Source organism: Mirounga leonina, unplaced genomic scaffold (assembly GCF_011800145.1).
Source record: "Mirounga leonina isolate KUSES-001 unplaced genomic scaffold, KU_Mleo_1.0 Mir_151, whole genome shotgun sequence".
In the NCBI taxonomy this organism is placed as follows: domain Eukaryota; kingdom Metazoa; phylum Chordata; class Mammalia; order Carnivora; family Phocidae; genus Mirounga; species Mirounga leonina.
This window is the reverse complement of record NW_023270377.1, coordinates 29,853,590-29,880,550: the sequence shown is the minus strand read 5'-3', so window position 1 is coordinate 29,880,550 and position 26,961 is coordinate 29,853,590. Positions and strand designations below refer to the sequence as shown.

Here is a 26,961-nt window from a genome sequence, read left to right as displayed (position 1 = left end):
AGGTTATGATCTCAGGGTTAGGAGATTGAGGGGGGCCAAACCTATCGTTGAATCCAAAATACTGAGTAAGCTCCTTCCACTGGGTTTCACTTGAGGTCTGTTCACTATGAGAATCTTCTTCATTCTTCAATTTACCTTTCCTGGAGTGTTTTCTCTTTTTCCCTCTGATTCCTGAAGTTGAGGTTTTCTGTTCAGAATGTTTTTTATGCAATTCTTGAAATTTATGCTACATATTTAAGGGAATCCCAGAGGGGCATTCTTCATATGCACTTACATTTGCCTCTACTCCAGGCTTTGGTCCCTCAGTTGGGAAATCTGAGATCTCTGTTTCTGTAATGGCCCCATCTTCTTTATATTCCTGTAAGTTAAGTCCAGAGTTCTCTAATGGGGCTTCATCTTCAGAATTCAACTCAATATCACTTTCATTTAGGCCAGGAGGTAGCAACCCACTCCACATCTTTTCTTCTGTCAGGAGCCAGCTGCCCAGCAGCCATCTTAAGACCCTGCCAACCTGCAGTATTTTTTTAAGTGCTTCAATCTCAGTTGAAATGGCTCTCAAAGTGCGGTCTCGGATCAGCAGACTACCGTTACCTCAGAATCTGTCACACGTGCAAATTCTCAGGCTCCTTTCAGACCTCAAGAATCAGAAACTCTAGGGTTAGAGCTAAAGATATATTTTTAACAAGCCCTCCAGGTACTTCTGATGCTTACTCAAGTTTGAGAACCATTGGAATAGTGGTTTTGTTATAAAGGGCATAAAGGCCTATAGGATAACTCAGTCACTATACCTGACTAATTCCAATAACCAAATTTTCAACTTTTTCTATTCTGCAAGAATTTTTTGCTCTGGAAGAAATATCCTGTGAAAATTTGAAGACCAGTTGAGTTGCGTCTCTGGTCATGTGCCTCTCATTTTGGCAAAGGGCCAGTGCTGAGCACAATCCAGTTACTCAACTCAATTACTCCTGATTCATTTAGGCAAACTCAATTGTACTTGACTTTTTCAGGCCCGACTCGATTGTGCTTTTAAATTCCCACACTCAATTTGATTGTGCTCAAAATTTGTTGTATGCCACCTTGTAACCTGTAGATCTAAGCACATACCAAAGAGAGGTGCTTCTAGGGCAGTTTTGAAGATTGGGTTATTGGTATTTGTTGGCACTTACACCTCTGTCCCTTCTCCCTTCCTCTCTGTCCCCAAGATGGGATGCTATAGGGTGAGATATGCTCCATTGGCCCCTTACATGGACCATATTCTACCCCCCTCCCCCAATCCTGCTATGGTTGAACTCATGGCAAAGATTTCAAAGATCCTAAGAAGATGATCCTCATTTACTGTCACAAAGCAACTATGTTTAGCTATTCCTATCTTAAAAATGGGGAAAATGAGACATGGAGACATTTCCCCTTACCAAACTTTACATTGTTTGTCAAAATCAGGATTTTTTTTTTTAAGATTTCTACCTCACTGGGCTGCACATCACACCTTCTTTCAGTTGTTCTGTGTACTAAGTGACTAAGTCCTTCTTCTTTGCCAAGTTTTTTAATGCATTCAATAACCCACAAGGCCGAGGGATTCGTAGTCATTTGCTACTCCCTGGGAAGCACTTATACCTGAAAGAATTTTACTGAACCCTTGTCAGCAAAATCTAGTCTTGATAAAATAGATGATGCTAAATGCTCTGGTTCAGCATTATTAAAACAGATGGAGGAAGTGCTGGTCATTTTGCCTGGTTGTATGGCTTCCAGGTGTCAGAATGAAAATAATGACTTTTATCACAAGACTGGTTTTGTTGGGAGATTGGAAGGTAGTGGAAGAAGAAGTGTTCTATGCTGAAAAGAAGCTCTCACGAAATTTCAGAGGACTGGGGCCTAGTTACATTCTCCTGCAGTGTTAAGGCTGAGGGCCATGAGATTCGGCTGTCCTCTTGTGGTAGAAGACGTATGTCTTTTTAGTGGCCACTGTGGCCATGATTAGGCTTCTGGAGGTTCGATTAAAAAGAAGAATTTTCTAAACATACATGTTTCAACAGCTCAGAAAAAGCAAGACTGTAACCAACCACAGATTATATCCTTCTTATTATCCACGTTAGCCAAATGTTTCCAATAATTCATGCCAGGTGTTGATAGGGAGCAGCTGGGTAAGAAGGTGGTTACGAAACTCGGGGGATGACCTTGATTTGCTTAATTACCTCTCGGCCTGTGATCAGTACGTTTGCTAAGGCACATTTGGTGTAAGATAAGGAAATGCGTTCATTTTGTAACGGATATTTAAAGATTTGGGCGGGGGAGAAGTATAGCCTTAATTGATCGTGGTTAGCTAAGTACCGCAGTCGTGAAACTGCCACTACGGTCCATCTCATTTTGAAAGTGTACTTAAAGGTTTGAATATGTTTCATCTGCCTGTTTTTCAGGAAAATGTGTGATCTTTATCATTAAACAGTATCAGCTTAGGATTGCTACTTCTTTTTTTTTTTCTCTTCCTCCTAAGGGCTGATAAAACAGAGATAGACACTTAAATCACAATCTGTTGCCACTTACTCTTCCCATGCCCCATCCCCAAAGATTCTCTGGGCAATGACTTTTCAATATGTTCTCATTATTTTTAATGAGTGTGCAGAACATATGACGCATAATGCACGAATAGATAGGTGCCCTTGTACTGAACTTGTCAGATGTAATAAAACGTTGAAGGAATTAAGATGCGTTTTTCTTTAAGATATTAAATTATTTAAATTAAGATGCTCAAGTACAAATCACATGCTATTCAGTTCCTGTTGCTGCCTAAATGAAGCCCCACCACTATCCCAGGTCTCTCTTTAAAAAGAATGTTTAATCACAAACATTAAAAAGACAAAAGAACATTTAATATTGTTATGTCTCTTTAAGTTTACCCTTCTTTAAGTCTGCCCTGATGGCAGGATATTCAATTATAAACGAGTTCAATTATGTTTCCTGGCCACTTATTGAGTTATGTGAAGGAATTTTATCACCTAGTCTTTCCGTAATTAATTCTTTGCATTTCTTAGAGGCTTAACGACCAAAGGAGGGATTGTTTAACGGCTTGATATGTTGTTTCAGTTTTCCCACCTTTCCTCGTTCTCTCCTTTTCCTTCCTCTCTTCTTTCTTCTGACCTTCATCCTGCCTTTCTAGAAGCAAATAACACTCAGTATGGTATCTTTCTATTACAGAATATATTTCTGCATTATGTTTCTACATTAAAATGCCCGGTGGTGATGATGAGGAAGATAATGGTACATTACATTAACTTATATTAAAATGCCAGGTGGTGATGAAGATGGAGGTAATGGTAGGAGAATGGAGAAAAATATCCCCAAGAACAACAAAGCCTCCCCTTGATGGTCATTATTTCATAAATATTGGAGTCTGTGGCTCCTGGTATATGGAACTGTTGACCTTATCACCCTGCAGGGGAGTTATAGACTTTCAGCGTAACTTGAAAGAGCTCACCTTCTCCCTCTTCTCCTTCCCAGAAGCTACATATTTCATCTGTAGACCCTTGACTTCCCACTGGAGGGGAAAAACACACAGAAACAAACAAGCAAAAAACAAAAAACAAACTCCAAAAAGGCAAAACACAAAAAAAACCCCAACCAAAACATCTTACCTGTTACTTGCTTGCATTCCATCTCCCTGAGACCAAATATTTCTCTTCTTTGATACTCAGAGACTGGTATCCAGGAGAATTATCAGCCCTCTACTGCCCTCTATTTCTGGGTCCATACTGATGATGAAAGGACTCAATTGTTCAGCAAATACTGAATACCTATTCCCAGTTTAGCTGATCAGATATTTAGTAAACATTTATTTGTGCTAGAGCCAAATACTGTGTACTCTAAAATGTATTAAGACATGATCCCTGAACTCCAAGAACTTATAGACAATGCTGAGTGTCATTAGAGACACAAAAAATATGGCACACTACCTTCTGTGGGGAAGGCGGTTGGGAGGGGAAGAGTTGTACACATATTTTTTTTAGTTGCACAAATTGAAGGAATAAGCTAAGAGGTTAATAGTGAACCAGAAGTTATATAAAATGAAGAAATCAATAACGACTTTAAAATTATGAAAAATTTCATTAATGAAATTCTGTTTGGGCCATGGATAGATTCAAAGAAGCAAGGAAAGTAGGAAGTCCAGGGATATGGAAAAGCATGAGCCAATGGCAGGAAGGAAGACTGAGGAAAAGGGAGGAGTAGAGGAGAGGAACATTTTGGTCATAGTGATAATACTGTTGGCTACTTATGCTGTCATGTGAGCAAAATTTGTATGTCTATAACCAGACTATTTCCAAGGATAATATAGAAATCCATCAAATTTAAGATCCATTTGACGCCTTCTTTTATAAAGTCTGTGTTCATAAGTTCCCTAAGTTCTGGGTTTAGGTTTATTCCTGAGGCTTGCATTCAACTGGAGCATCTGCAAGGCGGGAAGGTTCAAGATGGTCTCACTACATGGCTGTCACTTGGTTCTGGCTGTTGGGTGGGGCACCTTGATTCTAGTTAATGTGTCTTTTCATCTTCTAGAAAGCTAGTCCAGCTTCCTTATAGGACATTTCAGAACAACAAAAATAGAAGATGCAGGGGCTCTTAAGTTCTAGCCTTGCAGGTTGCACAGTGTTACTTCTGCTTCATTCTTTTTGTCAAAGCAAGTCACAATGCCCATTAGGATTCAGGGGATGGGTAGATAGATGCCATGACTGCCTGGAAAGAGCAGCAGAGTCACACTTCCAGGAGGCATAACTCACTGGGGCTAATATTGTTACAATCTCTCACATTCGGTTAGGAAAGCTGAAGAGAACACTGTTCTATAGCAGAATGAGTATTGGTCAGGGATGTGAGATGCCCTTTATTGACCCAGGACCGCCACTCTAGATGTTCAAGTTTAGAAAAGTCATTTAACTTCTTGGGTCTTATCTTTCTTAATTCCATTCATGAAGAGCTTATTGAGTTCTTTTTTGATGAAAATACGGTGTGAGAGAAGCCAGAGTAGAGAAGACTTGCCCTTTTCGCTAACTTTGTTGTTCAGCAATATTTTTCATCATGACACTCTTGCTAAACATAAACTCCTGTCCCTCTTCATGTGACTTTTCTTCCCAGCCCATGTAGATTTACCTTTCTACAGTAGATACCCACAATCTTGATCGGGGACTTGGGAATAAGAGCTGGATTATGGAGATAGTGATAAACTAATAAATACTAAAATTATCAAAATAAAAAAATTGACAGTAAACAGGGAGAAGAGGACCCTTATCTACAAAACGAGGAGATTGAACTAATTGGTCTCTTAGACCACTTCCTACAGCAAAATAGTATTCTCTGAATTTATGTGCATCAAATTTTGGCATGACGCTCAATACAGATAGCATCTGAATTATGAATGATCTCTCTATATATGAATGGGCTGCAGGAGTGTGCCTCTGAGCATTTGTTTGTTCTACAGTTCAGAATGCCTCGGGAGCATGTGATGTAAAGAGTGATTTCTCTTAAGTAAATGTAGAATAATATACTGCCAGCAGAGATCTCCGTCATGGCCACCTTGTTGACCCCTTGCCATTGTGGTTCTTGTTGCTATAGTAGTTAATACACACAGGTGTAGCCCTTCCTGCAATCTTCTGATGCCACCACAGCTGTGGGTACCATAAAAGACTTCATTCACTCCTGTAGTTAGCTCGGAAGGAAATGTGTTCCTTCTTTCCAATATTGGAAGTTTTGGTGCATTTTCCCATAAGATGTTTTTAAATATAACACATCTGATAGAATGTAAATTATTACATAGTGTTATGCTCTGGAGATACTGTGCAGTGAATAAACCCTGTTGGCTCTTTGCAACCCAGGCACAATTTATCAGTATTCCTTTTGACAGAGAGAGGAAAAATTCACGTTATAAGAAGCAGGTTTACAAACAAACTTAAATACATGCTTAAAAACTTAAATACAAACTTAAAAAACTTAACGTGTTTTTTAAGTAGAAATTGTCTCGTCTGTCCCTACCATCCTAGTTTATTTAAAGCTCATTTCCATTACACATGAAGAAAAGTGAATGAATTGCAAACACTTCATTAAGCTTTTGGCCATCCTTCATGCAATAAAAAATCTCTGGGTTCTGAATTCTTCAATTTGAAAAATAGGATTGTGTCTGCACTAGCAACTTGTTGAAAACTTGGCAGATACTTTCAATGTAATGATTAATGCGAGCCACCTCAATTCCTCTTTGGTATGAGACAGATTGTAAATACATTATATAAATAAATATTAATGCAATTATTAACTTGATAATTTTATGTGCTACGTAGGCATACAAGGAAATTAAAGATGAAGGCTGCTGAACTTGTGTTTGAGGATATACATAGCAGTGACTTATTCCCCGTATCATGAAGAGATGGAAGTACACTAGATCGAACCTTATCTTCAGCTACATAACGGAGTATGACCGTAAAAAAAAAAATATATGTAATTTCTCATAGTGGTTAAGTTAATAACATGTCACTATAATTTGTGTACTTCTGAAACAGAAACCAAATCATGTGGGTCCTAGTTGGAAAGAAAGTAAAGGCACATAGCTACAAACAAGCTAGTGGCTTCCTTTTCGAAAAGCCCAGCATTTGCTGTCAGATAGTAGTTCAGAGGTTCCTCTTTAACCTGTAGGGTTTCTTACAGAAAAGAATTGCAATAGCACGTAAATGTCTGACTTCCTTCACAACCCTTTGAAAATGTAACCCGAGGATGGCGTTGCCTCTCACCCCTCAGCGTCCAGTGGCTCTCAAGGGAGTTGGCAGGTCTTATCAGACTGGAGCAGCCAGACAAGGGCAGCCAGCACATTGAGAGGCCAGGGCAGTGTGATGGTCAAGGCCGTTGGGCAGGTAGTGAAAGGCCTCTCGCTGTGTTAAACAAATGTGGTTTCCTTCCTGGCTTCCGCAGAAGCTAATTTTGTTTTTCACTTCTCTTTTGGCATCAGAACAATAAGGACTCATAAGGCCATTCTGCCTGTGAGGAGATGTGCATTAGATTATCATAAATCCACAGATAAAAAGTACAGTGGTCAATGAGACCAGGCGTTCCTGGATGAAATAAAAGGTTTAATTGAAAGTACTGTCCCAGGGGAAACATGATTGAGCATGGTATTGAGTAGACATTAATTACCTCAGACCAGAGAGTGAAGAAAGTGGAAGGAAGACCATTCCATTTATTTTAGGTTCCCAAATCTGCTTTCCTTTAAGAGAAGGTGGGGAGATTATTTGAGTAGACTGCTAGGAGGGAAAAAGTGAATTTTTGCTCATACATGATGTTCTTAGAACACCATTCATGTTTTTTTAGGAAGCTGCAGCTGAATTTTCTGCTAATACAGATATTTTTGTTGGAAGTTAGAGATTGAGGCAGAGCACAACGTGTCCTGATAGGCTGAAGAATGGTTAAAATTGATATATTCCTATTCTGTCATTATAACATATTAGTAAATAAACTGCATTTATTCATAATTCTAGAATTTTTTTTATTCTTTATGTTTCTCAGCTTGTTTTTTTAGGAGGTTGGGTTTCCATTCCCTAGTGTAACAGAAAAAAAAAAATAAGTTGAAGAGGCATCTGAACATACGGTCCCCATTAAACACTAGATGGCTTGCTTTCTATCACTAAAATACGGCTGCCTTTATAAATCATGCATGTTTGTTTAGCCAATGCCCTACTTTTGATGTGGCTAAAATAATGGGATGAACTCTACATCGACAAGAGACAAAGCCTAGGATCAAGGACTGCCTTAACAAGAAAGTAATTGGTCAGGTCTCTCTTCTAGCAGTCATTAACATATTTGAATTATGACTTTGAATCTTCCTTCGGGTCAAATAGCATATAAAAAATATTCTGGATTACCCATGACTAATATGCAATGGATTTGAAAGGCAAAGACAGGGAGATACCAGATACATTGAGAGTGTTTGATTTGGTGTTTGTACACAATGCTGCCCAATTTAGTAAAACAAACAAACAAAAAATGTCGAAGGAACTTTTGGTTTATTTGCTTTTCAGTTTTATTTAGAGTAAGTGAAGTCACTCAGTAAGTGAATTTAAACTTCTAACCCAATTGTTTAGGAGTTGATAGAGACACGATCTTTGTTTTAAATGTGAAAAATTGCTTTTTTTAGGGTTAATTTGAACAGAGTAGTTGCCAAATAACACCAGCTGTCATAATAAAGTAGAAGTGAATGACAGATTTACTCCACCCCATATCAAAACTCAAGAGCGGATATGGTGATCAGATGAGCCAAAATAAATGTGAGTTCTTAGAAACATTTGTGAGCTATTTTCTTGCATTGCTCAGCCCTTCATAGGCATCAGTATGGCAACAGGTCATGATTCAGCTTATTAGCATTGTAGAAAATGAGGAACAGGAATTTGTTGCTGTATGTATCCTAAATCCACTACCCAATATTCCAAAATCCCATTTGATGACAGTGGTCATGGTGATAGTGGAACTTAATTAGCAGTTTTTAAAATAATTTTTTAATATTAATTAACTGTGGTCCATATTGAACTACAATGGGAGAGTTAACTGATCCAACACTTATCAGCAGTGCTCTTAGGAGGAATAGGAAAAGTGATGAGAATCATAAGAATGGGAAAAAGAAAGTAAAATGGAATTCAGAGGAGGGCAAATTGTTTTCTCACTGGTAAAATCAGGGAAGGAACAAGTGGCTTATATTCTGAGACACAAAATCAGGGTGTTTGGAGATATTAAGTAAAGAGTCTCTTATTCCATTATACCTTCACTGCAAAATTTCTTTTGAGGTGAAAATAATTTCTGTATTTGATATATACACACATACATGTAAAATAAAGCTTTTTTTTTCTTATGCTTGACTTCAATATCATAAAAATTGTAGGTCTGTACTATCAGGAAAATGCTTGACTAAAATGCTTCATTCACTCACTGTACTTAGATGAGTCTTCCTTTTTCACGTATCAGCAAGTAAAAATGGAGTTGTGATAGATTAATTAAAAAAAAATTCCTTAGGCATGAGATAGTCCTTGTTTAGTCTTTGATGCGTACTTGACTTTGTTGGAAAATGAAGATCCATTAGTTCAGGGAAGAAAGAAATCCTGCTCAACCTACATCTAGGGAAATACTAATTGGAAGTGTGCTGAACTTTTAAACTTCTTGTAATTACACACTGAATTTACAGGAATTAAGGCCATAGAAATTGCTCCCTTACCCTTGTCCTGCTTTCACATATATATAAAAACAGCAAGGGAGAGGATCATTTGGAAGATGAATACTGAAGAAGAATAACATAAAGTGAAAGGCAGTATTCAGTAACCTAAGCCATTTATTTAGGACTCTAGAGCCACCTGAACAGTCCCTTTTAAGAACCTGGCAGGAAAAATGCAGAGATGCAGGGGCAGGAATCTTCCCAGATCTAGGATACAGACTTCCTCTACCTTGGGAAAATCACACAGACATAGAAGCCACTCTCAAGTACAGACTATAGGATGGTGTGTTAGTCCATTTGGACTGCTGTAACAATACTGCAGGTTGGGTGGCTTATAAACAAGGGGAACTTATTTTTCACAGCTCTAGAGGTTGAAAGCCCAAGATCAGGATGCCAGCATGACCAGGTAAGGACTGTCTTCTGCATCACAGATTTCTCGTTGTATCCTTAATGATGACAATGTCTAGGGAGCTCTTTATAAAGGCATTAATCCCATTCATGAGGATTCCACCCCCATGACATAATTGCCTTCCAAAGGCCCCACCTCTAAATGCCATCACCATGGGGATTAAGATTTCAACATGTGAATTTGGGGGGACACCAACATTCAGACGATCACAGATGAATGAATATATGTGTCAGTAGAAAATGTGATACCAAAGGAAAGGAAAGATATGATTAAAAGAAATAAAAACCCTATGATATATTATTAACCCTTGGTATCTCCCATATATAAAATATATATGGGAGATATATATATATATATATATATCACTCAGTTGGAGGATGGGATTATTGATCTCAATTCACTTCCAAATAGTAGCATTATATATCCATCCTCTTGTCATAGTCTCATTATGTGTTTGTGGATAGTTCTTTTCCAAGTGCAGCCTGTGGATTTGGCCATGCGAATTCATTTGGCCAATTAGATGTCAGTGGATGTTTTGTGAACAAAGGCTTTAAAGATACTTTCATATTTGCATTCCTGTCTTTCAGCATGTGAGAAACATGTTTCAGATATCCAGTGGTCTAAGGAAGATGCTAGATACATGGAGCAGACATGTATGTGCCCCACACTTTGAAGGCAAACCTACTTGAGTCTAGCCTAGGTCATGCAAACCCCAGTCAACCTGCAGATATGTGAGCCTTATTGTTCATATCCCAATTTGGCATGGTTTGTTATGCAACGTTTTTATGACAGCAACTGACTGATACACTTTTCCCCATTAATTAACTCTGGGTAGGTTTCCTTTCTCCCCAATTTGCTTGTCATAGTGGGAATAGGGAAGATATATCCACATTTTACTTTTGATGGATTTTTCATACTCTACAGAACATAAATGACTTCTTATTTTGAAGTCAATTTTATCTGAAAATTAATTTTAATAGCGTAATTGATTTAATTAAGATAAAATGCAAATTATATGCCTTCATCTACATATATAAAGGACATATTACATATATGGTAAGAACATTCTCATTACAATAGTAAACATAACATGTACGGTGAATTTAAAATGGTTGCTACCCACTGAGATTTCTCAATCTCTATTTGGAATTTAGGATTATTTATCATGGATAGTGTTCTAAAGGGGATTGGTTTCCAGCTGGAGTCTCATTAGGTACAACTCAAACATCAGATGAAGGATAGAGTTAAAATGGCTATATTTTCATCATTTCCTTTTTTAAAGCCTTCACCAACAAACAAATTACCCCCTCCTCCAGCCCCCACAAAAATACTACTTTCTTGAGTCTGTGGTAGTACTGTTACTACATTGTAGCATAATTTAATAAACACGACTCTGCCCTTCAAAGTTCTGTGCCTCAAAGTGAAAGAACATTTATTGGGTCTTCTGGAGAAAATGAAGGTATTGGAGACACAATCTCTGCCTTTAGAATTCTTGAGTTGGGAAGAAAATTATATTATCTTCACTAAAAGAATTGTTGTGCCCTAAATAATGACACACATACTCAGAATGGTGGGTGTTAGATAGAACATTTTTATACTTTTACTCTAGTGGCTAGATATCTTAATCTGTGACTTCCTAAGATCCCAGTGAAAATAACTGTAATCCATTGTCTTTATATTATCGGCAGAAATCTCCCAATCCAAAACTAAAAACTAAAACTAAAAATAAATTAATTTCTCATAAAGAAACTAAATGTCATTTTTTTCCCCTTTATGGAATAAGGGCTCCAGAATGTACTTGCTGTTCTATGTCTTTGGAAGCCTGGCCTGAGTCTGTACTTTTCTTCTATGATACTCTTTTATCGATGATGCGAGTTGTGACATATGGCATGTACACAGAAGCGTGACACAGAAGTAATGGAACTAGAAACTTAACCGTGAGGCTGTGTGGTATCTCTAGGACATTGTTCATGACCTACAAGATTTCTTCTCTCTTGAACCTTCTCTGTTCCCCACTCCATTCCTTTCTACCTTGACCTCCCCTGTGTTCTCTAAAGCAACATGTCTTTAAGTGTAGGGGGGAATACTTTTCCTCTAATATGCTTCATGCAAAGGTGTTTTCCGTGATCAAGTGAAATTAGGGAATATGTATTAACCTCTTAAAAACAGTGAGAAGTCCTAAAATAAACCTTTTCCCTAGAATTTTTCATAATAGAAACTATTGGGGTATTTGTCCTCACATGCAATGACTGTGACCCTGTGTTCTAGACCTTACATGGATCCAAGTCTTAGAAGGAACCAATTTGGCTGGCATAGTTGGTTTCTAAAACCCTCTCTAATTGGGCGTGGCCTTGGGCCAGACCCCTGCAGCAAGCATGAGCCACCTATGGACTGACAGTCGTGGGGTCGGAGGGCACCTCCAATTCAGTGAGTTGCTACCCCTTCCTGAACAGTGACAGGCTGTGTGTGGAACAGGCACCATAACTGGTGTGCTCACTTCCATGAAGTGCTCCGTATTTTTTATTTATGTTCAGCTTTTGTCCTGGATATTTGAGTTGTCTTTTAAAGCTGTCAAATGCAGATAGCTTGGCAGACAGAGTATTTGGGATGGCAAAGATATTGGAAGTATTTCACCTAGGACTCCAGCTTTTCAAATAGGTCTGCTCCTCTAAGAATCAGGCCCTCTATGCTTCCTTTTTAGAGTATTATTACAATCGTACTGTTTGTTCTTAAATCTTATGTAAAAGCGTGTATTCTTGTATTTTAAACACTGAATGATTGTCTATAAAAGGTTTAAGACATTTTAATCAGGTTTCCGTAGTTCACTTTTAATGGGAAGGAATAAACACAAAACAAAAAGGACCTATTTCTTCCCCATATAAACAAAGCAGTTTCTAGTTTTATAAAGAATCCATGCTGCCTGAATTGTAATATATTCATTTATACTACTTTTCATGATGCAATATATTATATTCATTTCTTCCATGTTTATCAGAAAAAAGAAAAAACAGTGTTTTTTGCCAGTGTTACTAAACTATGGAATTTGCTGATCTTTCAAGTATATATACCATAAGTAGGAGAAGAAAAAGGACAGCTATAGGAATCTTAACTTTGACTTACTTCTGTTAGTTTTAATCTCTTAGTATTACATTAAAGCATTTTTATATTGAGCAGACAATGAAGAATGGACATTTTTTTTGGAAATTTGTTTCCTGGTATTAGATTAATCTTTGACTTAAAGGAAATTTTGATAAGTGCAGTCAGAAGTCAGCTCTTATGTTCAGTAGGTTCTTTCCTCATCCTTTCCAGAGAATGGATATCAAAAAACATGAAAAAAGTGTCTCAATTACAGACATTTTGTAGGATTTTCTTCATTCGGGTCTTTGGTTATAAAGTACTTGAACGTAGATGAATATTTACTTAAGGACATCACATAAGGAGGACATATATTTACTATATTGATAATCGAGCTACCCATAAGAAACCTACATTTAAGAAGTTTCCCCCATTGATTGGGTTAATTATCAACAACCTACAGTATGACTCAGAAGATTTTTAAATTATCTGCAGTATGACCTCTGACTCTTTCTTCTGATTTGTCTATATTGCCCAGAAGGTGAAAGACTTTAAAAAATAATCTGTCCACTTATAAATCACCCAGGGTTCTGCTGATTTCATTTATATATTAGCAACAGTTGGGGGGGGAAGTCTTTTACCTTTATTAAGATAATCATCCTTGGATCTCCATTTACCTTTGCGTGTGCCTGCTCATCTCTTGCTGTGTTTTCTTTACTCTCTGAAAAGTACAATCTAAAATAGAATGCCTCCCAGCTGCTGGAAGGAGCCTCTTATCCCTACTCAAGGGTGATATTCACATTCTGAATTTTATGTAATCCAATTGACCAAAACCTTTTCATGCTTATAATAGCTACCCATACTTTTTTAGAAAATGTTAAAAATTCAGAAAATTACATGTCTTGCAGGTATCTTATCCTTTCATTGTAATGAAAATTTATTTAGCTATAACAAAAGTTTTATCACCTCAAATTCCTTAGAATTTACTTAGGCAAAAGTTAATACTGCTTAAGCTTATTATAAAATATCCTGGCAGAATTGCCAGGTATGGCTTTTGCTTTATATAAAATATATATATATGCTTTATATAATATATATATGCTTTATATAAAATATATATATATGCTTTATATAATATATATATATTCATTTTTTTTTCCCTTAAAGCCCTCTTGTTTGAGTTTTGGTAATTGACAAAATGATTGCATGTAAATCATAACTCTTGCATAAAGTAAGCTCACAGTACAGACTAATTACACATTTGGGAGGCAAGGCAAAGACATTCAGAGCTTGCTTGTGCTGAGCCAAGAGCACAGCATTGAATGAAATGAGGGCCATAAAAGGTTCAGCATGGATGCTTTCAGGTCTGACCTAGGCTTCTGAGAAATTGAACACTGGCCCTACAGATCGGTGGATTCCCCTGGAGTTTGGAAGGCTGGGTTATTACTATACTAGCATGTGTGAATCAAGTACTGCTTTGCACTAAAGAACATTTCTGATTCCAGAGATGGCCCTATTTGGAATACTCTTAAGCAAATAATATAGATGCCTAGCAAGTCATCTTCCACCTCCCTTTCCTCTTCTCACACTAAGTAATTACTTTTGATATTTGTTTTTTGGGTTTTTTTTGTGTGTGTGTCTTTTTTTAAGTTAACATATAATGTATTATTTGTTTCAGGGGTAAAGGTCTGTGATTCATCAGTCTTACACAATTCACAGCACTCACCATAGTACATACCCTCCCCAGTGTCCACCCAGCCACCCCATCCTGCCACCCCCCTCCCTCCAGCAACCTTCACTTTGTTTCCTGGGATTAAGAGTCTCTTATGGTTTGTGTCCCTCTCTGGTTTCATCTTGTTTCATTTTTCCCTCCCATCCCCTATGATCCTCTGTCTTGTTTCTCAAATTCCTCATATCAGCGAGGTCATATGATACTTGTTTTTCTCTGATTTACTTATTTCGCTTAGCATAATACCCTCCGGTTCCATCCACGTCATTGCAAATGGCCAGATTTCATTCCTTTTGATGGCTGCATAATATTCCATTGTATATATATATACACCACATCTTCTTATCCATTCATCTGTTGATGGACATCTAGGCTCCTTCCATAGTTTGGCTATTGTGGACATTGCTGCTATAAACATTGGGGTGCACGTGCCCCTTCAGATCACTACATTTGTGTCTTTGCCGTAAATACCCAGTAGTGCAACTGCTGGGTTGTAGGATAGCTCTATTTTCAACTTTTTGAGGACCCTCCATACTGTTTTCCAGAGTGGCTACACCAGCTTGAATTCCCACCAACAGTGTAGGAGGATTCCCCTTTCTCCGCATCCTTGCCAACATCTGTCGTTTCCTGACTTGTTAATTTTAGCCATTCTGACTGGTGTGATTTGTATTTCCCTGATGCCCAGTGATGTTGAGCACTTTTTCATGTGTCTGTTGGCCATTTGGATGTCTTCTTTGCAGAAATGTCTGTTCATATCTTCTGCCCATTTCTTGATTGGATTATTTGTTCTTTGGGTGTTGAGTTTGTTAAGTTCTTTATAGATTTTGGATATTAGCCCTTTATCTGACATGTCATTTGCAAATATCTTCTCCCATTCTGTCGGTTATCTTTTGGTTTGGTTGACTGTTTCCTTTGCTGTGCAAAAGCTTTTTATCTTGATGAAGTCCCAATAGTTCATTTTTGCCCTTGCTTCCCTTGCCTTTGGTGATGTGTTTAGGAAGAAGTTGCTACGGCTGAAGTCAAAGAGGTTGCTGCCTGTGTTCTCCTCTAGGATTTTGTTGGATTCCTGTCTGCCATTTAGGTCTTTCATCCATTTTGAGTATATTTGTGTGTGGTGTAAGGAAATGGTCCAGTTTCATTCTTCTGCATGTGGCTGTCCAATTTTCCCAACACCATTTGTTGAAGAGACTGTCTTTTTTCCATTGCACATTCTTTCCTGCTTTGTCGAAGATTAGTTGACCATAGAGTTGAGGGTCCATTTCTGAGCTCTCTATCCTGTTCCATTGATCTATGTGTCTGTTCTTGTTCTTGTGCCAGTACCATACTGTCTTGATGATCACAGCTTTGTAATAGAGCTTGAAGTCTGGAATTGTGATGCCACCAGCTTTGTTTTCCTTTTTCAACATTCCTCTGGCTATTCAGGGTCTTTTCTGGTTCCACACAAATTTTAGGATTATTAGTTCCATTTCTTTGAAATAAGTTGATGGTATTTTGATAGGGATTGCATTAAATGTGTAGATTGCTCTAGGTAGCATACATTTTCACAGTATTTGTTCGTCCAGGCCATGAGCATGGAACGTTTTTCCATTTCTTTGTGTCTTCCTCAATTTCTTTCATGAGTATTCTATAGTTTTCAGAGTACAGTTTCTTCGCCTATTTGGTTAGATTTATTCCTAGATATCTTAAGGGTTTGGGTACAATTGTAAATGGGATCGACTCCTTAATTTCTCTTTCTTCTGTCTTATTGTTGGTGTATAGAAATGCAACTGATTTCTGTGCATTGATTTTATATCCTGCAACTTTACTGAAATCTGTATGAGTTCTAGCAGTTTTGGGGTGGAGTCTTTTGGGTTTTCCACATACAGTATCATATCATCTGTAAAAAGTGAGAGTTTCACTTCTTCTTTGCCGATTCGGATGCCTTTTATTTCTTTTTATTGTCTGATTGCTGAGGCTAGGACTTCTAGTACTATGTTGAATAGCAGTGGTGATAGTGGACATCCCTGCCATGTTCCTGACCTTAGGGGAAAAGCTCTCAGTTTTTCCCTATTGAGAATGATATTCGCTGTGGTTTTTTCATAGATGGCTTTTATGATATTGAGGTATGTACCCTCTATCCCTACACTGTGAAGAGTTTTGATCAAGAAAGGATGCTGTACTTTGTCAAGTGCTTTTTCTGCATCTATTGAGAGGATCATATGGTTCTTGTTCTTTCTTTTATTAATGTAGTGTATCACATTGATTGATTTGTGGATATTGAACCAACCTTGCAGCCCAGGAATAAATCCTACTTGGTGGTGGTGAAAAATCCTTTTAATGTACTGTTGGATCCTGTTGGCTAGTATTTTGGTGAGAATTTTTGCATTGATGTTCATCAGGGATATTGCTCTGTAGTTCTCCTTTTTGATGGGGTCTTGTCTGGTTTTGGGACCAAGGTAATGCTGGCCTCATAAAATGAGTTTGGAAGTTTTCCTTCCATTTCTATTTTTTGGACAGTTTCAGAAGAGTAGGTATTAATTCTTCTTTAAACGTTTGGTAGAATTCCCCTGGGAAGCCATCTGGCCCTGGGCTCTTGTTTGTTGGGAGATTTTTGATTATTGCTTCAATTTCCTTACTGGTTATGGGTCTTTTCAGGTTTTCTATTTCTTCCTGGTTCAGTTTTGGTAGTTTATACATCTCTAGGAATGCACCCATTTCTTCCAGATTATCTAATTTGCTGGCATATACTTGTTCATAATATGTTCTTATAATTGTTTGTATTTCTTTGGTATTGGTTGTGATCTGTCCTCTTTCATTCATGATTTTGTTTATTTGGGTCCTTTGTCTTTTCTTTTTGATAAGTCTGGCCAGGGGTTTATCAATCTTGGTAATTCTTTCAAAGAACCAGCTCCTAGTTTCGTTGATCTGTTTTACTGTTCTTTTGGTTTCTATTTCATTGATTTCTGCTCTGATCTTCTCCTGCTGGGTTTAGGCTTTATTTGCTGTTCTTTCTCCAGCTCCTTCAGGTGTAGGGTTAGGTTGTGTATTTGAGACCTTTCTTGTTTCTTGAGAAAGGCTTGTATTGCTATATACTTCCCTCTTAGGACCGCCTGTGGTTCATCCCAAAGATTTTGAAAACTTGTGTTTTCATTTTCATTTGTTTCCATGAATTTTTTTAATTCTTCTTTAATTTCCTGGTTGACCCATTCATTCTTTAGTAGGATGCTCTTTAACCTCCATGTATTTGAGTTCTTTCTGACTTTCTTCTTTTGATTGAATTCTAGTTTCAAAGCATTGTGGTCTGAAAATAGGCAGGGAATGATCCTAATCTTTTGGTACTAGTTGAAACCTGATTTGTGACTCAGGATGAGATCTAGTCTGGAGAATGTTCCATGGACACTAGAGAAGAATATGTATTCTGTTGCTTTGGGATGGAATATTCTGAATATATCTGTGAAGTCCATCTGGTCCAGTGTCATTTAAAGCCTTTATTTCCTTGTTGATCTTTTGCTTAGATGATCCATCCATTTCAGTGAGGGGGTGTGTTACAGTCCCTTACTATTATTGTATTATTGTCGATGTGTTTCTTTTATTTTGTTATTAACTGGCTTGTATAACTGGCTGCTCCCATGTTAGGGGCATAGATATTTACAATTGTTAGATTTTCTTGTTGGATAGGCCCTTTAACTATGATGTAGTGTCCTTCCTCATCTCTTATTATAGTCTTTGGTTTAAAATCTAATTTGTCTGATATAAGGATTGCCACCCCAGCTTTCTTTTGGTGTCCATTAGCATGGTAGATGGTTTTCCACCCCCTCACTTTCAAACTGGAGGTGTCTTGGGGTCTAAAATGAGTCCCTTGCAGACAGCATATCAATGGGTCTTGTTTTTTTAATCCAATCTGATACCCTGTGTCTTTTGATTGGGGCATTTAGCCCATTTACATTCAGGGTAACTATTGAAAGATATGAATTTAGTGCCATTGTATTGCCTGTAAGGTGACTGTTACTGTATATTGTCTATGTTACTTTTAGGCTCTTTCTTTGCTTAGATGACCCCTTTCAATATTTCTTGTAGGGCTAGTTTGGTGTTCGCAAATTCTTTTAGTTTTTGTTTGTCCTGGAAGCTTTTGATCTCTCCTTCTATTTTCAATGACAGCCTAGCTGGATATAGTATTCTTGGCTGCATATTTTTCTCATTTAGTGCTCTGAGTATATCCTGCCAGTCCTTTCTGGCCTGCCAGGTCTCTGTGGATAGATCTGCTGGCAATCTAATGTTTCTACCACTGTAGGTTACAGACCTTTTGTCCTGAGCTGTTTTCAGGATTTTTCTCTTTGTTCCTTGAGACTTGTAAGTTTTACTTTAGATGTTGGGGGGTTGACCTGTTTTTACTGATTTTGAGGGGTTTCTCTGTGCCTCCTGGATTTTGATGCCTGTTTCGTTCCCCAAATTAGGGAAGTTCTCTGCTATAATTTGCTCCAATACAACTTCTGCCCCTTTCTCTGTTTCTTCTTCTGGGATCCCAATTATTCTAATGTTGTTTTGCTTTATGGTATCACTTATCTCTTGAATTCTCCCCTCATGATCCAGTAGTTGTTTATCTCTCTTTTTCTCAGCTTCTTTATTCTCCATGATATTTGTTTGATAAAAATGGTTAGTATATCTCTCAAGGTCCAACTATGTAGATTCCTCTGTTTCTTTTTTCCTATTCTTAAATTCGACTCTTCCTTTCCAGATAATTCTGTGAATGAAACAGAAAGGTCCTCGCATATTGTACAGTAAACTTTTTGCCAGTTATCTCTATGTAGACTGGCCACTTCATATAACAGTGTTGCATACATATGAGATGCTTGATAAAAATTTGTTGGATCTCTATGTTTTGCAAAGAGTGACTCTTGTCACTCAGGCCAGAATGGGCCAATCTCATTTCTTTATTCCAGCTCTAACAGGTTATTCGTTGTGCTTGGGAATAGAGATAGTATTACAGAGAACAAAGTGAGGGAATGGAAAAATAGGGAAAGACATAACTGGATGGGAGGGATAAGGTAAAATATATTTAATTATGATAACAGAACAGCAGCTGTAAGAACTTGAAGAAAATTTGTATAAAAGAGATTAAAGGATTAATTAAGGCTAGGGGTGGTTAGGATAAAAAATGGCTTATAAAAATTAGGATAAGTCAGTTAACATTTTGCTCACCATTTGGTTTTGCATTTCATTTATTTTTTTATTTAATAAAAACAATATATATATGTATATACATATATATATATCTAATTTTACTTATACCTGTTAACAATTTACTCACCATTTGGTTTTGCATTTCATTTATTTTTTTATTTAATAAAATTATATATATATAAATAATTTCAGTGTTTTCCCAATTGAAAATTATGTTCCAGTATTGAATTATGAAATTAGTGTAGAGGATTGTGACCAAATTAAAAATTAAATAAGATATCATAGAAATCACTAAAAAGCATTGCACTCTGGTTAAGTATTGTTTCATGAAACTTTTGTTTATAGGTGTATGTGTACACATATATGTTTTTGCTTGGAGGGTAAACAGAAAGAAGGCTGGTGTGTCTTTGGGTACAGTGCTTCCCAGACTTGATGAAATGTACCATGAATACTGCTGTTTGCAGTATTCAGTAAAGTTTTGAAGTACATGTTCTAATTTAAAACCATGAGCAGTCCAGTGTTCATCACAGATTGATAGCAATAACACTTCTTGATGCCTTCACTGAGGATCTGATGCTGACACTGAGCTATGTTATCATCTCTCCTAGGAACTGGAAGCATTGTGTGAAAAGGGAAATTGGACTAGGTTACTTTTAAGGTTTCTTAAAACTATGATACTTTGTGCTTTTTATAATTATTTTTAATGTAAGAACTAATTTATAAACCTTTAAATTAGTGAAATCTGGAATGGTAGAAATCAAATGTGATACCAGCAGTTTATTTTTTTACATATATATGTATACAACCCACAAATATATATTTACAGATACACGTGTACGTATACACAAGCACATACTGTTGGACATACACACAAACATCTATATCTATCTATGTATGTTTATTCACTCAGCATATAGTTATCCAGTGCCTATTTTTGAGTCTGGCACTGTTTTAAGCACTGGCAATAAATTGGTGGAAAAAGAATCAGAATAATGTAAAAGTTCCCGCATTCAAGAGACCCTATTAAAAACATAATAAAATTAAAAATAAAGTTAAAAATTAAAAAAATAATAAAAGAAACAAACAAACAAAAACAAATGAGCAGGAGCACCTGGGTGGTAAAGTTGTTTAAAGGACTAAGTGGTTAAGTGGTTTTGGCTCTGGTGGTGGTCTCAGATTTGTGAGATCGGGCCCTGAGTCGGGCTCTATGCTCAACATGGAGTCTACTTAAGATTCTCTCTTTCTCCTCCTGCCCCCCAAGCTCTCTCTCTCTCTAATAAATAAATAAATTAAAAAAAATAAAATAAGTAAGCATGTATACAATATGTGATAAGTACTGTGGAGGAAAAGCAGGATAGTAATCATGGGTAGGGTGGTATTGAGAGGGCATTTAAGCAATTTGAAACTGAATGGTCAGAGACAACCTCACTAGTAAATTGATATTTGAACAGAGAATTGAAGGTAGTGAGGGAAGGAGGTCTGCAGGAATCTAGGGGAGGAGCATTCACAGCAGAGAGAAGAGGTTATGCGAAGGTCTTGGGGCAGAAGCATGAAGGATGAAGGATGTACTGAAGAAAAGAAGAAAGGCAATGCAGCAAGCATAGGATAAGTAGTAGTAGAGATGAGCAGAGAGAAGAGTCAGGGCACTCAGCTTAGAATTTGTAGGACACTAACATTTTCTCTGAATGAGGTGGGAAGTCACCAGAAGGTTTTGAGTATTTGTTTTAATGGGACCATTCTGGCTGCTGTGTTGAGAAATACCCTGAAGAGGAGAAAAGTGGAAGCAGGGAGGCAGAAAGGAGACACTAGTACAGAGAGTGTCAGGAGAGAAGCAGTGGTGCCCCAGATGGTTAAAGTGATAGAATTCTGGGTGTTTGTTTTTTTTAAAGATTTCATTAATTTATTAGAGACAGAGACAGAGAGAGCACGAGCAGGGGGAGGAGCAAAGGAAGAGGGAGAAACAGACTCCTGGCTGAGCACAGAGCCAGATGTGGGCCTCGATCCCAGGACCCTGGGATCACGACCTGAGCCCAAGGCAGATGCTTAACTGACTGAGCCACGCAGGCGCCCTGGGTGTGTTTTTAAAGTAGAGCTGACAGGAGTTGCTGACGGGTTGGATATAGAGTGTGAGATAAGAAGGAAATCAACAATGACATTGAGGTCTCTTGCTAGAATGTCTGAAAGAATACAGTTCCCTATACTTGCTCAGGAGGAACAGGTTTAAGGGATGATCTACTTCGACATGAGGATTTCAAGGTAGGAATCCTAATAAAATTGTTCACTAGAGAATTGGTTATGTGAGTCTTGTTTAGGGGAGAGAGGTGGAGATAGGAATTTATGCCTCATGAGTGTGTAAATAATATTTAAAACCATGAAATTAGGTGAGGTAACTTCAAAAATGATTCTTAGGACACTAACTTAAAGATTGGTGAGATGGGGAAGAATCAGCAAAGGGAATTGTAAAGGAGTCTACCATGAAGCGGGAGATGAACTATAAGAAAGTGATGTCCTGGGACCAAGAAAAGAAAATATTTCAAAAAGTAGGGCTTCATCAATTTGGTCTAACGCTCCTGTAGATCAGGAAAGATAAAAGATGACAACTGACCATCGGATTTAGTAACATGGAAGTCATTGGCAATCTAAGAGGGATATAAATGTACTACACACATACATGCACACATAAACACACCTGCATATATATGTATAGAGAGAATGCACATACACATTATATATTATGTAGTTTTAAAGAATGCATATAGTATATATACTACTTCAGGGTAATACATATTACATATAGTATAGGTAGTATTAGAAAATGCGTATGTGTAAACATGCGTGTGTGTCATTATAGAGATGTGTTTACATCTTTCTAGTTGGCCATGCAATAATATAGCAGATGGTTCTTATACCTTCATAAATTCCTTTCAAAAACATTTATCTTTTTATAATGATGGATAAATGTCTAGAAAACACAGAAAAATTATAAAGAAGGAAACTGTGGTCCATATTGCAGTGCCAGTGGATAACTATCTTTTTTTTCTATGCAGATATATACACATATGCAGAGAGATGGGGCAGGGTTGTGAGGCAGGTAGGTAATAGGTAGATGGGTAGGTGTCAGTGTATAGATAGTGTATATGTTATATAGTTGAAATGTACTGTACACATACATTATTATACTTAATGTTATGTTCTCACATGAGTATAAGTCTTTATGTTAATACTATTTTATAGAAGTCTATGATTCTTAATAAATAAGAAAAGTACAAATCAGCATATACAGAAGCATAACTAACCTAACAAACACCACTTGATAGGCTAAATTTTTTTTCTGTGTTATATTAATAAAAGTCAGCATTTTGTGTATGTACCAATAAATTCAATATTTATCACTTTTCTTACTCTGTTAATCCCCCAAAGACCGTATTTCTTCCCCTAGAAAATTAGCTGCCATATAATGAGAGACATACAATCAGAGACATAACTAAGTGCAGAAATCCGTGACCAACTAAGTGGTCAGTCACAAACCTGTAGCCTGAGACTTAGTCCCTTTCTGGTACTTGGGAACATATCAGCAGGCAACACTGAAATCCCAAATACTTCTCTGGACCCCACTTGCCTTAAACTTGACCATACTTGGCAGTTGCCTTAAACTTGACAGTACTTGGCAGTTAAAGTTGACCGTACAGGGCAGTGGTTTTCAGCTGGAAGTGATTTTGAGCCCAGGAGACATTTGGCAGTGTCAGAAGGCATTTGGGGTTATCATAACTGGGGAAGGAGGTACTATTGGCATCTAGTAGGTAATAGCCACAGATTCTGCTGACTGTCCTTTAATGCATAGGACAGCCTTCCACAACAAAGAATTATCAGGCCCCAAAATTCAGTACTGCTGAGATTGAGAAAGCTTTAGTTGTGGACCCTGAAAGGCTGGCCCTGGGTGGGTACCAGGGCATTAGGCCAAGACATATGCGCTAGGGGCATTTGGGCATCCATCCTGGGCCTGGCTCAAGGAACCTCACAGACTTTGTATCGAGAGACATGGCCTCCAGTGGCAAAGAATAAGAAATAATGAAAAGAAAAAAAAAAAAAAATGAATGAAATTCACAAGATTTCCTTTCTTATGCCAGCATCTCGATTTTTTTCCCCTCTGGATAATTGTGAGTGTAAAAAGCAAGGGGTATTGTAGAAAGAGCTCTTGTCTGAAAGATAGGAAGCAAGGGAGGATCCAAAGTGTGGATATGTGGGTATGTCATTGCCTTTGGGATCATCCTATCACTAAGGTCCTGCATTTGGGGCATTTGTGAGGCCTTAATTCCTCTTCTCCAAAATGTTGTCTGGCAAGATTTGAGTTTAATTTTTAGAGTTCTTTGTTGAAGCAAGATTATTGAAGGAAGACATTCAGCATATTGATTTTTTTGTATATTAGGTAAAGGGACATTTATTTCTAATAGAGGAAATGGCTATGTTAACTACTATAATGGCTTCCTTCACCATTGGGTGAATAGCAATGATAATGCCACTAATTATGCCTTGAGCCTGGTACAGTGTCAGAAAGATATAAAACAGAACTATAGTTGAGTACGTGAAATTGCATTGTGTCTCACTGTTGTTGTGGGAATCAGTCTTGGGATTTCTTGTGAGTAGGCCAAGTCATAGTGGTTCACAGAGGATGAGACATAGCATAGCAGTTAAGAGTCTGACACAGGAACCACACTGCCTTGACCTCACAAAGCCCCAACACTGTCAAGTCTCATGGACTGTAATCATGGTACTTACCTGCTGTGCATTTCAGTCTCCTCATCTGTAAAATGGGCATGATAGTATTCCTCATAGGGTTGTTATGAAGAGTAAGTATGTTAATATGTGTAAAGCACTTAGAACCATTGTTAGCCACTAGATTGTTTTTGTTGTTCTATTTCTGGCTGTCAGGTATCAGGGACTTAAAAGGGGAACCCTCTTGCCTGTTGATGGGAATGCAAACTGGTGCAGCTACTCTGGAAAACAGTATGGAGTTTCTTCAAAAAGTTAAAAATAGAACTACCCTATGATCTAGTAACTGCACTACTAGGTATTTACCAAGAATTCGAAAATACTAATTCAAAGGGATACATGCACCCTGATGTTTATAGCAGCTTTATCTACAGTAGCCAAATTATGGAAACAGCCCAAGTGTCCATCAACTGATGAAAGGATAAAGAAAATATGGCATATGTGTACAATGGAATATTTCTCAGCCACAAAAAGAATGAAATCTTGCCATTTGCGACAATGTGAATGGAGCTAGAGAGTATTATGCTAAGTGAAATAAGTCAGAGAAAGACAAATATCATATGATTTCACTCAGATGTGGAATTTAAGAAAACAAATGAACAAAGGGAAAAAGAAAGAGAGAAAGGGACAAACCAAGAAACAGACTCTTAACTATAGAGAACAAACTGATGGTTACCAGAGGAGAGGTCGGTGCGGGGATGGGTTAAATAGGTGAAGGGGATTAAGAAGGGCACTTGTGATGAGCACAAGGTGATGTATGGAAGTATTGAATCACTATATCGTACACCTGAAACTAATATAACACTGTATGTTAACTAACTGGAATTAAAATAAAAACAAAAAAATGAAATAAGACATACGCACAAATGAAAAGATAGCCATAAATCACTTGGTTTCTATTTTGTTTTTACCACATATGTAATAAATGAAAGGTGTTGGTACAAATAGTGATTGTCAATCTTAATTAAACACAGTTGCCAAAGAAATCATATTTGATCACAGAATAAAGTGATTTGAAAACATTACTCAAGCAAAACTTAGCCTTGTGTCATTTTGTCTCTAGTAGATAAAAAGCCAAAGAGGCTTCTAGTCTTCCTCTAAAATGGTGTTCACAAACCTCTAGGAAGAACAGCTGTTCTTTAATTTGTACTTTAATTCAGTGGAACTTTATTAGACTAAAATTAAGCAAACCCCAGAGAGACTGGGAAGCATAAATGATTATCAAATGTTCTAAATAGGACATTCTAGAAGACAAAGATGAAGGCTAACAATTTACTTTTCATATTTAACTATGGCATTCCCATGGAGGGGAAAAAAGGACAGCTAGTTTGAATCAAATAATGGGATGCTTCTTAGATAATAATATAGTGAGTTTGTTAAAAGAACTAACTAGTAATGGATTTATTAATTATTAAATCAAGCAGTAAAGTTTCATTTCTTTGAAACCACCTATTGTCCAAATTTTTATAGCTAACTTCATTTGCAGTGAAATTAAATGAAGGAACTATTTCTTTAAAGGTAGACATGGGCTTTCTCTATTTTGGTAGGAGTTGAAAATACTAGGTCAGTGGGTCTGGCAATGATCAGCCTCTTAATCCTGTTTTAATTATGGGTTCTTGGCGACTTCTCATTTTCTAGTTGTTATTTGGTGACTGATATTCAGACATTCACAGTCATTTTTAAAATATGCAATTTTATAGAAGTGACCTAAGATGAGAGTTTCTAGACATAATTACAGAGCGGAAAGAACTACCGACCTAGAATGATTTGAAGGTTTCTAGGGCTATCTCATTTTCAAATTTTCCAGTTAAACACTGTGGCCGAGTTTCATGTTTCTGCGAGCTTGGGAGGGATGCAGTAGGGACACCTGCAAAGATTATCATATGGACAGCACTTTTCTGTAGTCGCTGCTGTATATTTGAAAACATCAGGGGCCAAGTATGATTAACCTTATGCTTCTCCCTGGAAACTTGAACCCTTAGTGTGCCTGTTGCCTCCGTACACTGTTACTCTATTTTTTTGAGAACAGCTGTGGTTGTGGCTAGATGGACACAAATGTTTGTCGTGCATTATCATTTTTGTTTAGGTTCAAAATCTGATTGCCAGTGAGTTATACTCTCAAAGAAGCAAACTTAAGGCATGAGTTGGACAAAGTGAGGTTTAATTCAGTGATTCTCATTATAAATCACATTTCCCTAAGTTTAAGATAACATTTTTTTCAGTTCTCTCTATCCAGTTGACATTCTTGATCAAGAACATTTTTTCCATGGTAAATAATGTGTTTTAAATTATGCAAGCCAAGTATTTCCCCAAAATTTTAGCATGTTTCTACACTAAGCTGTTTCTTCATCTGTATAATGAAGATATTAAGATCACCTTATCTCTAAGGTCTTTTCTGGTACTTAAGATCCCCTAAGTAATATCCAGCCTTTTTAATTATTGGGACTATTCTGCGGAATTTCCAAGTATTTTCAGGATGTTTCAAATGGCATGACTCCACCTAGCCAAAGGATCCTCTCTGTTGACCACCAGGAAATATGACTCCCAAGAACTCTTCCACCACCCATGGACATGGTGGTGGCTCCTTGTAGA

The 26,961-nt window shown here is 37.4% G+C and overlaps 1 protein-coding gene across 2 annotated transcripts in view; it reads left to right on the top strand.

Moving 5' to 3' along the window:
- PARD3B (par-3 family cell polarity regulator beta) overlaps positions 1–26,961 on the top strand; it is a 995,632-nt gene that overhangs the window by 562,847 nt on the left and 405,824 nt on the right. The window lies entirely within an intron of this gene.